We start from the raw sequence: 12508 nt of genomic DNA on the forward strand, positions 1-12508 counted from the left end.
CTCAATCGATCCTGAGAGAAAGAGATTTTTGCAGTTTGCTCCTGCTCGCCTCAGAAAACGGTTACTCCTGTTGGGATGGGAGCGGGCGCAGAACCACTCCTCTCGCTCTCCCCTGTGATTCAGACTGTATCCCAGATGGCACCCTACTTCCTGTATAGTGCACTACTTTTGACTATAGCCCTATAGACCCTGGTCAAAAGTAGTCCACTACAAAATATAGTGTGCCATTTGGGACGCAGACTCAATATGCTGTTTCATCTCCTTTCTCATCTCACCTCGTCTCACCTAATGCTGGGCACAGCCACATGATCACGGCAGACGGGAGGGACTCGATAACAGGCTTTGCTACTCTTGCCAACACTCTTACATCTTTTCTCCCTAAACAAGCCTCCTGTCCCTCTTTAGGTCTGGTTTTGTGGGATAAACGATAAAGGGACACTATGTATTATACGGTTTCATACACAACATGAAGGGGATAGCAGCACACGAGATGAGGTCCATCCGCGCTACTCATCGGCTCTTTCCCAGTTCATCTTTCCTCGGTTCCTCACATCCTCTTTCCTCACTGCATCCTCAAAGCGCATTGGAGAAAAAGGGCTTAGAGGAGGGACCTTGGACCTAGGCGAGGAATAACGGAAAGATGAATTGCGACAGAGCCATTGTGTAGCCATTGGATAATTTAGGCCAACTATTTCCTGCCTGTGCTGGTGTCACGTTCACACAGGATGTTAACTGAGATGGAGGATGCTGGGAGGGGAAGGATCTTCGGGGAGGAGAGGGGTCCTCGCAGCATGGAGGGCAGCATGGAGGGGAGGTGATGAGGTAGCACACATTCGTGTCTGAAAAAGCCTTACCAAAACAGAGCAAAAACTATATCTGTGGGTTTTGGGGTGACCTTTAAAAGAATTCCCTCGGCGGTATCAGTCTGCGGAGTTGAGAGGAAAAGCCTTTTTTTTGTCTGTGTTTGAATTATCTCAAGGGAATTGATGCGACAGAACGGAATAGGTTTTCTCTTGCTATAACCTTGTGAGAATTTTTTTTTAATTCTGAGATATGCAGTATATGAATTTGTGTGGGAGAGCATTGATGTGAGGTAGATATGTTATAGATACATGACTGTAGAAGCGCTAAATATAATATAGCCAACACACATTCACAGTGCAAATGATTGAGACTGACAACTGTGGTAGGACTGAGGTAAAAACCTGTTGTCCCTGGTGCCATTGCATCAAAGTACTGCACCACTGACCATGCACATAATTGCATCACTGTGTTGTACAGTGCAGTTTGAGACAGACACTGAGGGAGCAGACAGCAGAGGCATAAAGGCTGAGAGCCACCTAGTGGTCGACATTCTCAGCACATCCAGCTGCAGTACAGCAACTCTATCAAATGTTATATACCCAGTGGTGGAAAACGTACCCAATTGTCATACTTGAGTAAAAGTAAAGATACTTTAACTTGAGTCATTTTCTATTAGAGTGAGTAACCCAGTAAAATACTACTAAAAGTCTAAAAGTATTTGGTAAAAGAGTAAAAGTCTAAAAGTATTTGGTTTTAAATATACTTAAGTATTAAAAGTAAATGTAATTGTTATAATATACTGAAGTACTTTACGCCACTGCATATGCAGAGGCATAAGGGCTGAGAGCCAACTAGTGGTCAACATGCTCAGCACATCCATCAAACGTCATAGGCCAGTAACTGTCCCACTCTCTGAACCCTAGGCCTGTACTCAGTGTGGTAATCACTGAAGCCTAAACTTATCTTAAAGGGGCTAGTATTGTCCATGAGTGAGGACCCCACCAGAGACCTAACTTGTCCTCATTTGCAGATATTACACAGCCATTACACACTGCTTCCGATCACTGCGAAGTTTCACTTCGTTATGGGAGGTCACGTCCATAGCCCGTTGATATACTGGCATGAATAATATGAATTATGTCATTCTAGAGAGTGTGGCAAATACCATCGATGTCAATGTGGTTGTGGCCACTCAGAAAATGCATTCTGGTTATTAGCTAAATAAACTCTATATTAGTTTATTATATATACCCATGTGCTTTACCTTTCTGCTTCAGATTCCATCAGAACAACCTTCTGCAGTATGTTGAATTCTGAGTCCCCCGTTCCTACTGGCATACACACAAAATATCAAGAGGGGTCACTGTATTTTAATTAACCTCCCCGCAACACGGCAGAATACAAACCTGCACCATAGCTACTGAACAAGATGAGGTGCTATTATTGTCATTTGCTGTGGGTGAAAGGTCATTAGAATGTTGCCTGTATGATCCACCAGGGCTCTGTGGGTTCTTCTCTTATCCATAACACAACAACAACAACCCTATGGACCGGAGCAGAAAGAGTCTACAGTAACAACAACCCTATGGACCGGAGCAGAGAGAGTCTACAGTAACAACAACCCTATGGACCGGAGCAGAGAGAGTCTACAGTAACAACAACCCTATGGACCGGAGCAGAAAGAGTCTACAGTAACAACAACCCTATGGACCGGAGCAGAGAGAGTCTACAGTAACAACAACCCTATGGACCGGAGCAGAAAGAGTCTACAGTAACAACAACCCTATGGACCGGAGCAGAAAGAGTCTACAGTAACAACAACCCTATGGACCGGAGCAGAGAGAGTCTACAATAACAACAACCCTATGGACCGGAGCAGAGAGAGTCTACAGTAACAACAACCCTATGGACCGGAGCAGAAAGAGTCTACAGTAACAACAACCCTATGGACCGGAGCAGAGAGAGTCTACAGTAACAACAACCCTATGGACCGGAGCAGAGAGAGTCTACAGTAACAACAACCCTATGGACCGGAGCAGAGAGAGTCTACAGTAACAACAACACTATGGACCGGAGCAGAGAGAGTCTACAGTAACAACAACCCTATGGACCGGAGCAGAGAGAGTCTACAGTAACAACAACCCTATGGACCGGAGCAGAGAGAGTCTACAGTAACAACAACCCTATGGACCGGAGCAGAGAGAGTCTACAGTAACAACAACCCTATGGACCGGAGCAGAGAGAGTCTACAGTAACAACAACCCTATGGACCAGAGCAGAGCAGTCTACAGTAACAACAACCCTATGGACCGGAGCAGAGCAGTCTCAAAGACAGACAGTGTACCTACCATGGAGATCCTATAATCTTACTATTAAAAACTGGGTGGTTTGAGGCCTAAATGCTGATTGGCTGAAAACTGTGGGATATCATACCGTATACCATGGGTATGACAACACTTTCTTTTTCACTGCTCTAATTATGTTGGTAACCAGTTCATAACAGCAGTAAGGCATCTTGGGGGTTTGTGGAATATGGCATTTAGTTAGCCACCGATTGTGCAAGTTCTCCCACTTAAAAAGATGAGAGAGGCCTGTAATTTTCATCATAGGTACACTTCAACTATGACATACAAAATGAGGGGAAAAAATCCAGAAAATCACATTGTAGGATTTTTTATGAATTCATTTGCAAATTTTGGTGGAAAATAAGTATTTGGTCAACAACAAAAGTTCATCTCAATACTTTGTTATATACCCTTTGTTGGCAATGACAGAGGTCAAACGTTTTCTGCAAGTCTTCACAAGGATTTCACACACTGTTGCTGGTATTTTGGCCCATTCCTCCATGCAGATCTCTTGTAGAGCAGGCTGGGGACGGGTGATTGCTGGGCAACACGGACTTTCAACTCCCTCCAAAGATTTTCTATGGGGTTGAGATCTGAAGACTGGCTAGGCCACTCCAGGACCTTGAAATGCTTCTTATGAAGCCACTCCTTCGTTGCCCGGGCAGTGTGTTTGGGATCATTATCATGCTGAAAGACCCAGCCACGTTTCATCTTCAATGCCCTTGCTGATGGAAGGAGGTTTTCACTCAAAATCTCACGATACATGGCCCCATTCATTCTTTCCTTTACACGGATCAGTCGTCTTGGTCCCTTTGCAGAAAAACAGCCCCAAAGCATGATGTTTCCCCCCCTATGCTTCACAGTAGGTATGGTGTTCTTTGGATCATTCACTGGGTCCCCCTGTGTGGTTCTGGGATTTTGTGATCCTTTTGAGATCTTGCGTGGAGCCCCAGATCGAGGGAGATAATCAGTGGTCTTGTATGTCTTCCATTTCCTAATAATTGCTCCCACAGTTGATTTCTTCAAACCAAGCTGCTTACCTATTGCAGATTCAGTCTTCCCAGCCTGGTGCAGGTTTACAATTTTGTTTCTGGTGTCCTTTGACAGCTCTTTGGTCTTGGCCATAGTGGAGTTTGTAGTGTGACTGTTTGAGGTTGTGGACAGGTGTCTTTTATACTGATAACAAGTTCAAACAGGTGCCATTAATACAGGTAACGAGTGGAGGACAGAGGAGCCTCTTAAAGAAAAAGTTAATGGTCTGTGAGAGCCAGAAATCTTGCTTGTTTGTTTGTATGTGACCAAATACTTATTTTCCACCATAATTTGCAAATAAATTCATAAAAAATCCTACAATGTGATTTTCTGGATTTTCTTTTCTCATTTTGTCTGTCATAGTTGAAGTGTACCTATGATGAAAATTACAGGCCTCTCTCATCTTTTTAAGTGGGAGAACTTGCACAATTGGTGGCTGACTACATACTTTTTTTGCCCCACTGTATATATATATATCATCCACTGCCACTGTCACAACTAGGTCACCTGCTAAGTTGACTGCAGTGAGTTGTGAATATATCTGCCTCTCTCATCTTTTTAAGTGGGAGAACTTGCACAATTGGTGGCTGACTAAATACTTTTTTGCCCCACTGAATATATATATATATAAAGTGTCGCCAGCACGTATGTATGCTGTAGGAGCAAACTGATAGCTTGCCAGTGTATTTTAAATTCAGTGCAGAAACTCTGTCTGGCGTTGGGGAAATCAGGGGTGAAATGGAGCCCAGGCCTGATGGACCATTACATTGTAATGTTATCTTACATGCAGCGCTGGGTTTAAAGTGCCCTGACTGTGGGAGTAGTAGAGGCCCAGCCACAGGCAAGCTCTGATACATAATATAAATGTTTACCTTAACAGCCTACACAGGGTGACTGCAAATTCCAGCAAATTGTATCATTCTTGTTTTTGCTTCACCTGGCGTTATGTGAAAACAAAAACATTGTGTATATGTACCTGAGTGTATAAAGGAATGGCCCGAAGCGACGTACATCAGGGAAGGAAAGTGATGTGGCCATGGAAATGTGCAGCAGTGAATGAAGCAGGCCCCAACCACACTACTGCACTAGCAGTGCACCTGGAGATTGGTAACCAAACAGAAATGGATAGGACAGTCCAGACTAATGCCAGATGGGCAGCTCCATCTTTAGCCAATGCGATCCTGTCTAATTTGGGGGTTTTGTGCAGAATTATAATTATAATTATAATTATTTGGCTAATCATGAAAAAAATGAAAAAAAAAATGTTTTTTTGAAATGGACCTGTCTGTTCCAAATGCCCGAAGCGATATGTGGGCCCAGTCCATCTCTGTCCGAATACCATCAGGACATGGACACATGATAAATAATTAACTAAATGTCCAACATTGTAAACAAAGGATGTTGCTAGGATATTTTGTGGAATTTCCAGCCTTAGACTTGGGCAGGGGGCAGTGTTCTGGAGATAATAACATTTGGCTGTAAGGGATGAAATCACCAAGGCTCGGTCAGTGAAAAGTACAGCCCTGTTTTATCACAGACCGAGGTAAAGACATGAGGCAGATGAAGATGAAGAGGGGAGGTTGTTCTTTTCTCTCTCCATCTCTCCACTTCCTTTCCCTTTCTTCTGCACTAATAGAAACTGGGGACATGTTTCATATGGGAGTCAGGGTAAGATGAAAACCTTGAGTACATTGTAGCAGGAAATCCATAGGATCAATACTAATTCTCTCCATAACAACAACTCAGCTATACTCATCAGTTTTGCATTGTGGTTGATATGGATCAGTTATTGTACTGGTTCTCAAACTGTTCCATCAACTAAATGAGATCAAGGAAAGCATTATTTTTGTGACTACAGGGTGACATACAGTGAGAGAGAAAAGGATTTGATCCCCTGCTGATTTTGTACATTGTCCCACTGACAAATAAATGATGTCTATCATTTTAATGGCAGGTTTATTTGAACAGTGAGAGACAGAATAACAACAACAAAATCCATGTCAAAAATGTTATAAATTGATTTGCATTTTAATGAGGGAAATAAGTATTTGATCCCCTCTGCAAAACATGACATAGTACTTGGTGGCAAAACCCTTGTTGGCAATCAGAAGTCAGACGTTTCTTGTAGTTGGCCACTAGGTTTGCACACATCTCAGGAGGGATTTTGTCCCACTCCAGATCTGATACTCCACTTGAGATGGTTCACGTCAAGTCAAAAGCACTCATTTTTGCAATGAATCACTATTCATAAAATGTCTTGGAGTAAGAGTGCTGAGCTATAATCAGTTTTACCTTGAGATCATAATTAATAAGATTATAAACAGGGGGAGGCTGATCCTGGGTCAGCACTACTACTATAAGAAGCTTAATTAACACAGTCCTACAGCCTTGATAGGGTCTACATCTCAGTCAATTCCTCTTTCATTTGAAAAGGACAATTGGTAACACTTCATTCATTTTATGCTTACAGTCTGATAACTCGTTAAAATAAATCCTGCTCCTTATGGGGTCATAAAAATGATTCATACTTCATGTTTGGTAACACTTCACGAGGTGGCGGGTAGCTTAGTGGTTAGAGTGTTGGACCAGTAACTGAAAGGTTGCTACAACAATTCCCTGAGCTGACAAGGTAAAAATCTGTTGTTCTACCCTTGAACAAGGCAGTTAACCCACTAGGCTGTCATTGTAAATAATAATTTATTCTTAACTGACTTGCCTAGTAAAATAAAAAATATATATAATATTGATCTAGCTGCCTGACAACATCTATCAAATATATTGTACAGTATATGAAGCATATTCAACCATCATTTGATTGGATTTGATTGGATTTGATTGGATTTGATTGGATTTGATTGTATTTGATATACTTTTCTGCTCAATGCATACCGTTGGTACTCCTAACATTCAACACAGGACTAATCTATAGGTCTCAAATGTTATAACTTCAAAATACTATTGTCACCATTGGTTGGTTGGTACTCCTAACATTCAACACAGGACTAATCTAGGTCTCAAATGTTATAACTTCAAAATACTATTGTCACCATTGGTTGGTTGGTACTCCTAACATTCAACACAGGACTAATCTAGGTCTCAAATGTTATAACTTCAAAATACTATTGTCACCATTGGTTGGTTGGTACTCCTAACATTCAACACAGGACTAATCTAGGTCTCAAATGTTATAACTTCAAAATACTATTGTCACCATTGGTTGGTTGAATGAGGGAGAAAGAGAGTGAAAGAGAAGAGGGGTGAGTGGGTAAGAGAGGGGGAGAGAATCAAATCAAATCAAATCAAATTTATTTATATAGCCCTTCGTACATCAGCTGATATCTCAAAGTGCTGTACAGAAACCCAGCCTAAAACCCCAAACAGCAAACAATGCAGGTGTAAAAGCACGAGAGAGAAAGAGAGGAGGAAGAGAGAGGGAGAGAGTAAGAGAGAGAGGGAGAGAGAGAGAGGGAGGGAGTGAGAGAGGGAGAGAGAGAGAAATAGAGGAGGGAGTAAGAGAGGGGGAAAGAAAGAGAGGAGGAGGAGAGAGGGAGAGCGTAAGAGAGGAGGGAGGGGGTTAGAGAGAGAGGGAGAGAGAGAGGGAGGGAGTGAGAGAGGGAGAGAGAGAGAGACAGAGAGAAAGAGAGGAGGGAGTAAGAGAGGGGGAAAGAAAGAGAGGAGGAGGAGAGAGGGAGAGCGTAAGAGAGGAGGGAGGGGGTTAGAGAGAGAGAGAGAGAGGGAGGGAGTGAGAGAGGGAGAGAGACAGAGAGACAGAGAGAAAGAGAGGAGGGAGTAAGAGAGGGGGAAAGAAAGAGAGGAGAGGGAGAGAGTAAGAGAGGAGGGAGGGGGTTAGAGAGAGAGGGAGAGACAATGAGAGGGAGGGAGTGAGAGAGGGAGAGAGAGAGAAAGAGAGGAGGGAGTAAGAGAGGGGGAGAGAAAGAGAGGAGGAGGGAGAAAGAAAGGAGGAGGGAGTAAGATAGGGGGAGAGAAAGAGAAGAGGAGTGAGTAAGAGAGGGGGAGAGAAAGAGAAGAGGAGTGAGTAAGAGAGGAGGAGAGAAAGTGATGGAATGTAGTTGAGAGGATATCAAAACACCATCACACCAGCCCTTAAGAGCCATATTGATCTCTTGTGTGGTGAGAAAGTGCTAGTAAGAGAGACAAACAATTAAGTGTGCCATTCATCATCAGTGGGCTGGGACTACCAAGACTCTGATCAAACGGGGGCCCAAGGGCACTCCTTCACCTGAGCACTTTGTCGCCCAAACTAGGGCTGCAACACAAATGGTACCCTATTCTGTATATAGTGCAACTACTTTTGACCAGGGCTCATAGGACTAAAGTAGTGCACTATGTAGGGAAAAGAGTTCCATTTGGGACGCACACTAGGTCTCCTCAAACAAATGGGACCAACTCGCCCAACTCTCAATAGTATGAACAGTGAAATACGGCTTGGCTCCTCACCTCAGCTCAATGATTGAATCAATGGAGTATTTGTGGCGGTGTATAACCCTAACGATCTGTGCTCTGACAGAGTAGCTGTGTTAGAGGGAGACAGGTTTCCTACGTAAGCCAGCAGCATAAATAGACTGGATTCGGTCCTTGCGCCACAGCCCCAGTCATTAAAGACGTCCACCTTTACAGTGTTTGTGCCAGATCTCTGGTCAAAAGTAGTGCACTACAAAGAGAATAGGGTGCCATTTGGGACGCAAACCTATATACTGTGCAGCCTGCGTAGCATCTGTTGGATTACGACTGAGAAGCATTCACCTGAGGTTCGCCAAAATGTCCAAGTAACGTTGATAGGGACTGAAGTGCCTAAATGGATTTATGCAGGTTTCTATTAAAGGTTCTGAAAAACAGGTGGTGGATTTTATTAGCTCATCAACTTGGCAATATTTTTGCAATTGGACAAATTGAGAAGACATCAATGATTTGATTTGGTAAAGAATTCTAATGATGAACTGAGTGTCATAAAACCCCTCAAATAATGATAAGAAAGAGACGTTGGCCATTTCCAACGAACTGACAGGGTGGTTTTTATCTGTGTTGTTCAAATGGTGGACCGAATGGCTGGTACTGATGTAGTGAAACAGATGGAATTCTGGCTCAAGGCAACTATCTCTGTCAGGTTGTTTGTCCACTCGCAGGTTGAAGGTGACCTGGATCGTGTTCATTACGCCACACAATGAAAAAAGAAAATGACCGTTTCTTAAATCTAGGTAGTCTCTCCCTGTTTCAGTCCATTTCCTTGTGTATTGTGCCTAAAGAACATGACTCAGGTCTTTAAATCTGAGGTAGGAGGGATTATTTACCACATGCCTTGGGGTCACCCCACCCAGTACCCTACACCAAGATAAGAAAACAGGGAGTGAAGTCTGCTCCGGGGGGAAGGTTCCTGTAGGTACAGATTCACCTCATCTATGGTTTAATCTGTCATCATGGGAGATTTTGTTAACCATAACACCACCAAGCCTCCCACTGTCTCTGCTTGTTTCCCCCAAACCTAACCTTACCATTAGTAAGGAAAATGCTAAACTGACCCAAAATCACTGTCTGGGAATGTTACCTTGCACCCATCTGTGGATGACCTTTTGACCTGTCGGGAGTAATGTACACTGCCATGTCATTAGCTGGCCAGTGGGTGATGATCTTCCCTCAACCACAGATGCAGAGAAGTCATCCAACCGTGTAGATTATGAACCCAAACAGAAGCCCAGGGGAGCATCTGCCAACCTTAATGACGTCAACAGAGACCCAGGAAGATGGGCAAGTCTCAGCTTGTCCCTGGCAACAAGATCCTGTCGGGGGTTATGTGTGAGGGCAATAGACAGCTCCCCAAACTACTTTGCTTGACTGACTGAGGAGAGATGATATTCACTACACCAGGGATGGGCAACTCCAGTCCTCTGTGTCCTGATTGGTGTTCCACTTTTGCCCCATCCTCAGCCAACACACAGGACTCCAATAATCCACTAATCTTGAACTTCAGTTTAGAATGGAATTAGTTTAATCAGCTGTGTTTGCTAGGGATGGAAAAAAATGTGTGACACCATTCCAAGGACTGGAGTTGCCCTCCCTGATATAGGGCATATGGTGCTATTTGGGAAGCATACCCTGTAAATGCCTTGATGCCTTAGGAGGAGTACAAGAAACCGGAGGTTGCAACGGAAAATAAAAGTTAACCTTTCTTACTGGACAGTCCATTTCTTTCAGTTTGATCCTAATCTGCTGATGATGCTTTTTCTCAACAGGCCTATGATGATCTCCCATTAGAAAGCTGTCCAGAGAACCCACTGACTAAACACTTTTAGCATCATGCTAATGCACGCACTCATGAAATGCCATCCCTTCAGTTAAGATCGATCTGTGTCCCAGGCCGCTGGGCTTTTAGCAGTTCGCTAACAATGTTATAAATGGAGATGGTCAACTCAAGCTTGCTGTTTATTATGAATTACTGTGATGAGATGTGGTGAATCTATTCCCTGTTCACATCAGGCAGGTACTTTTTCTGAATCTCTCTGATGCATGTGAAGGTTTGTGTTTACCAACTAAACAGCTATTCAGGGAGGATACAGTTTTTAATATCAACCCCAAGCCAAAGTTTCTATCAACCAATGCATTTTATAATACACACACACACACACACACACACACACACACACACACACACACACACACACACACACACACACACACACACACACACACACACACACACACACACACAAAGGTATAATATTTAAGACTGTTGGACAAGACATATGTGACTGTATATTGATGGTTAAGAGGTAATCATTCACAAAGCCAATGGCAGATGGAACACTTGTTTGCCTCTCAAGCATGCTGTGTTTAGCAGGCAGCTGTTGTGGTCCATGAAACCCCTTCTCTATGTTTGTTCCATCTGTGTTGCCATGGACACATGAAAACCAACGCTGTCACCAGGGGACAGCTAAGCCATAGTCCAGGGTTCTCCAACTCTGGGCTTGGAGAGCTACTGGGTGTGCAGGCTGTCCTTCCAGCCCTGCAGTAGGACACCTGATTCAGCTAATTAGTCCCGAATGACGACTTTGATATGTTGCCTTGGTCATGCCAGTCAACATTAACCCAGAGTTAAGAACACTCAGGAATACATGAAAAATTCAACCTTCCTTGTTTTCTTGAGAGGGAAGCACAGATCTATAACCAACCACCAATTTACATCTGTGAAGGTAGGAGGCAGGAAGGATTATTTCTGGAGTATTCCAACAGGGCCCAAGCCAGAGGTGCTACAACATTCATATTCCTGTCTTTGTGTGTTGGAAGAAGTGTCTGAATGCAACTCCCACCTGTACAAGGCCTATAGTGTTATCGTACAGGGCAGATGAAGCTGCAAGCTGAATGAATGTCCAGCTGAGCACCCCAACGTTGCCACAATGATAGTTAGCAGGGAGATAAAATCACCTTGTCTGATTCCTATCGAGTGCTGTGCCCAGAGAAAATGACACAGTCTGCAGCCCAAATGACACCCTATTCCCATGGCCCCTGGTCAAACGTAGTGCACTATATAGGGAATAAGGTGCAATTTGGGATGCATCCAGTTATATCACGGCAGAGTGGGCTGGGGGTACTGCCACGCTACTCTGCCACTCTGCCAGGCTTATCCTCTATGCTCAGGACTTAATTTGTATCATAGGTATTGTGCTGCTATAATAGGATGCTACTACTGGGTTTCCATACAAATTGTATACAAACCGGATAGTAGCATCCTATTATAGCAGCACAATGCCCATTGTGTTGTGTTTTATTATGAATATTTCCCACCGATACTGGAATAACCAAAGCTGACGAGCAGAGAGGCATAGTAACAGCAGTCCAGATAAATGGAGCCCATCCAAAATGTCAGCAGTTGGAAGACATTTTGAGTCGTTTAAAGGACTGCAAATATTGGCTAACGCTCCTCAGACTAATACACATGGATTTTTCACAATTCCCAGGGACCTGTTAAGGAAATGTCAGGGTGGCATTCTGAGGCAATTAGAGTGGGAGGCTGGATGCAGCCGAAAGTGCAACTGCTCTCACTGTTCCACAGTGCCAAACATAATGTGACTGACCAGAGGTAATGTCTTTGGAGTTCGATCTGAATGTTATTTTAGAATGTATCAAAGATGCAAGAACGATTTGTGGCTTCTAATATCGGTGCAGAGGGGAAAACTGATGTGACATTTAATGGATAACATTTATGAGCATCTGAATGATATATACCCAAAGAGGTGGGCAATGCCTCTTGTTGCCAGTTAACAAACTCTCTCTCTAAGTAAGCTTCATATAATAAGATGAAAGTGATGATGGCT

This window comes from Oncorhynchus keta, unplaced genomic scaffold (genome assembly GCF_023373465.1).
Source record: "Oncorhynchus keta strain PuntledgeMale-10-30-2019 unplaced genomic scaffold, Oket_V2 Un_contig_2759_pilon_pilon, whole genome shotgun sequence".
In the NCBI taxonomy this organism is placed as follows: domain Eukaryota; kingdom Metazoa; phylum Chordata; class Actinopteri; order Salmoniformes; family Salmonidae; genus Oncorhynchus; species Oncorhynchus keta.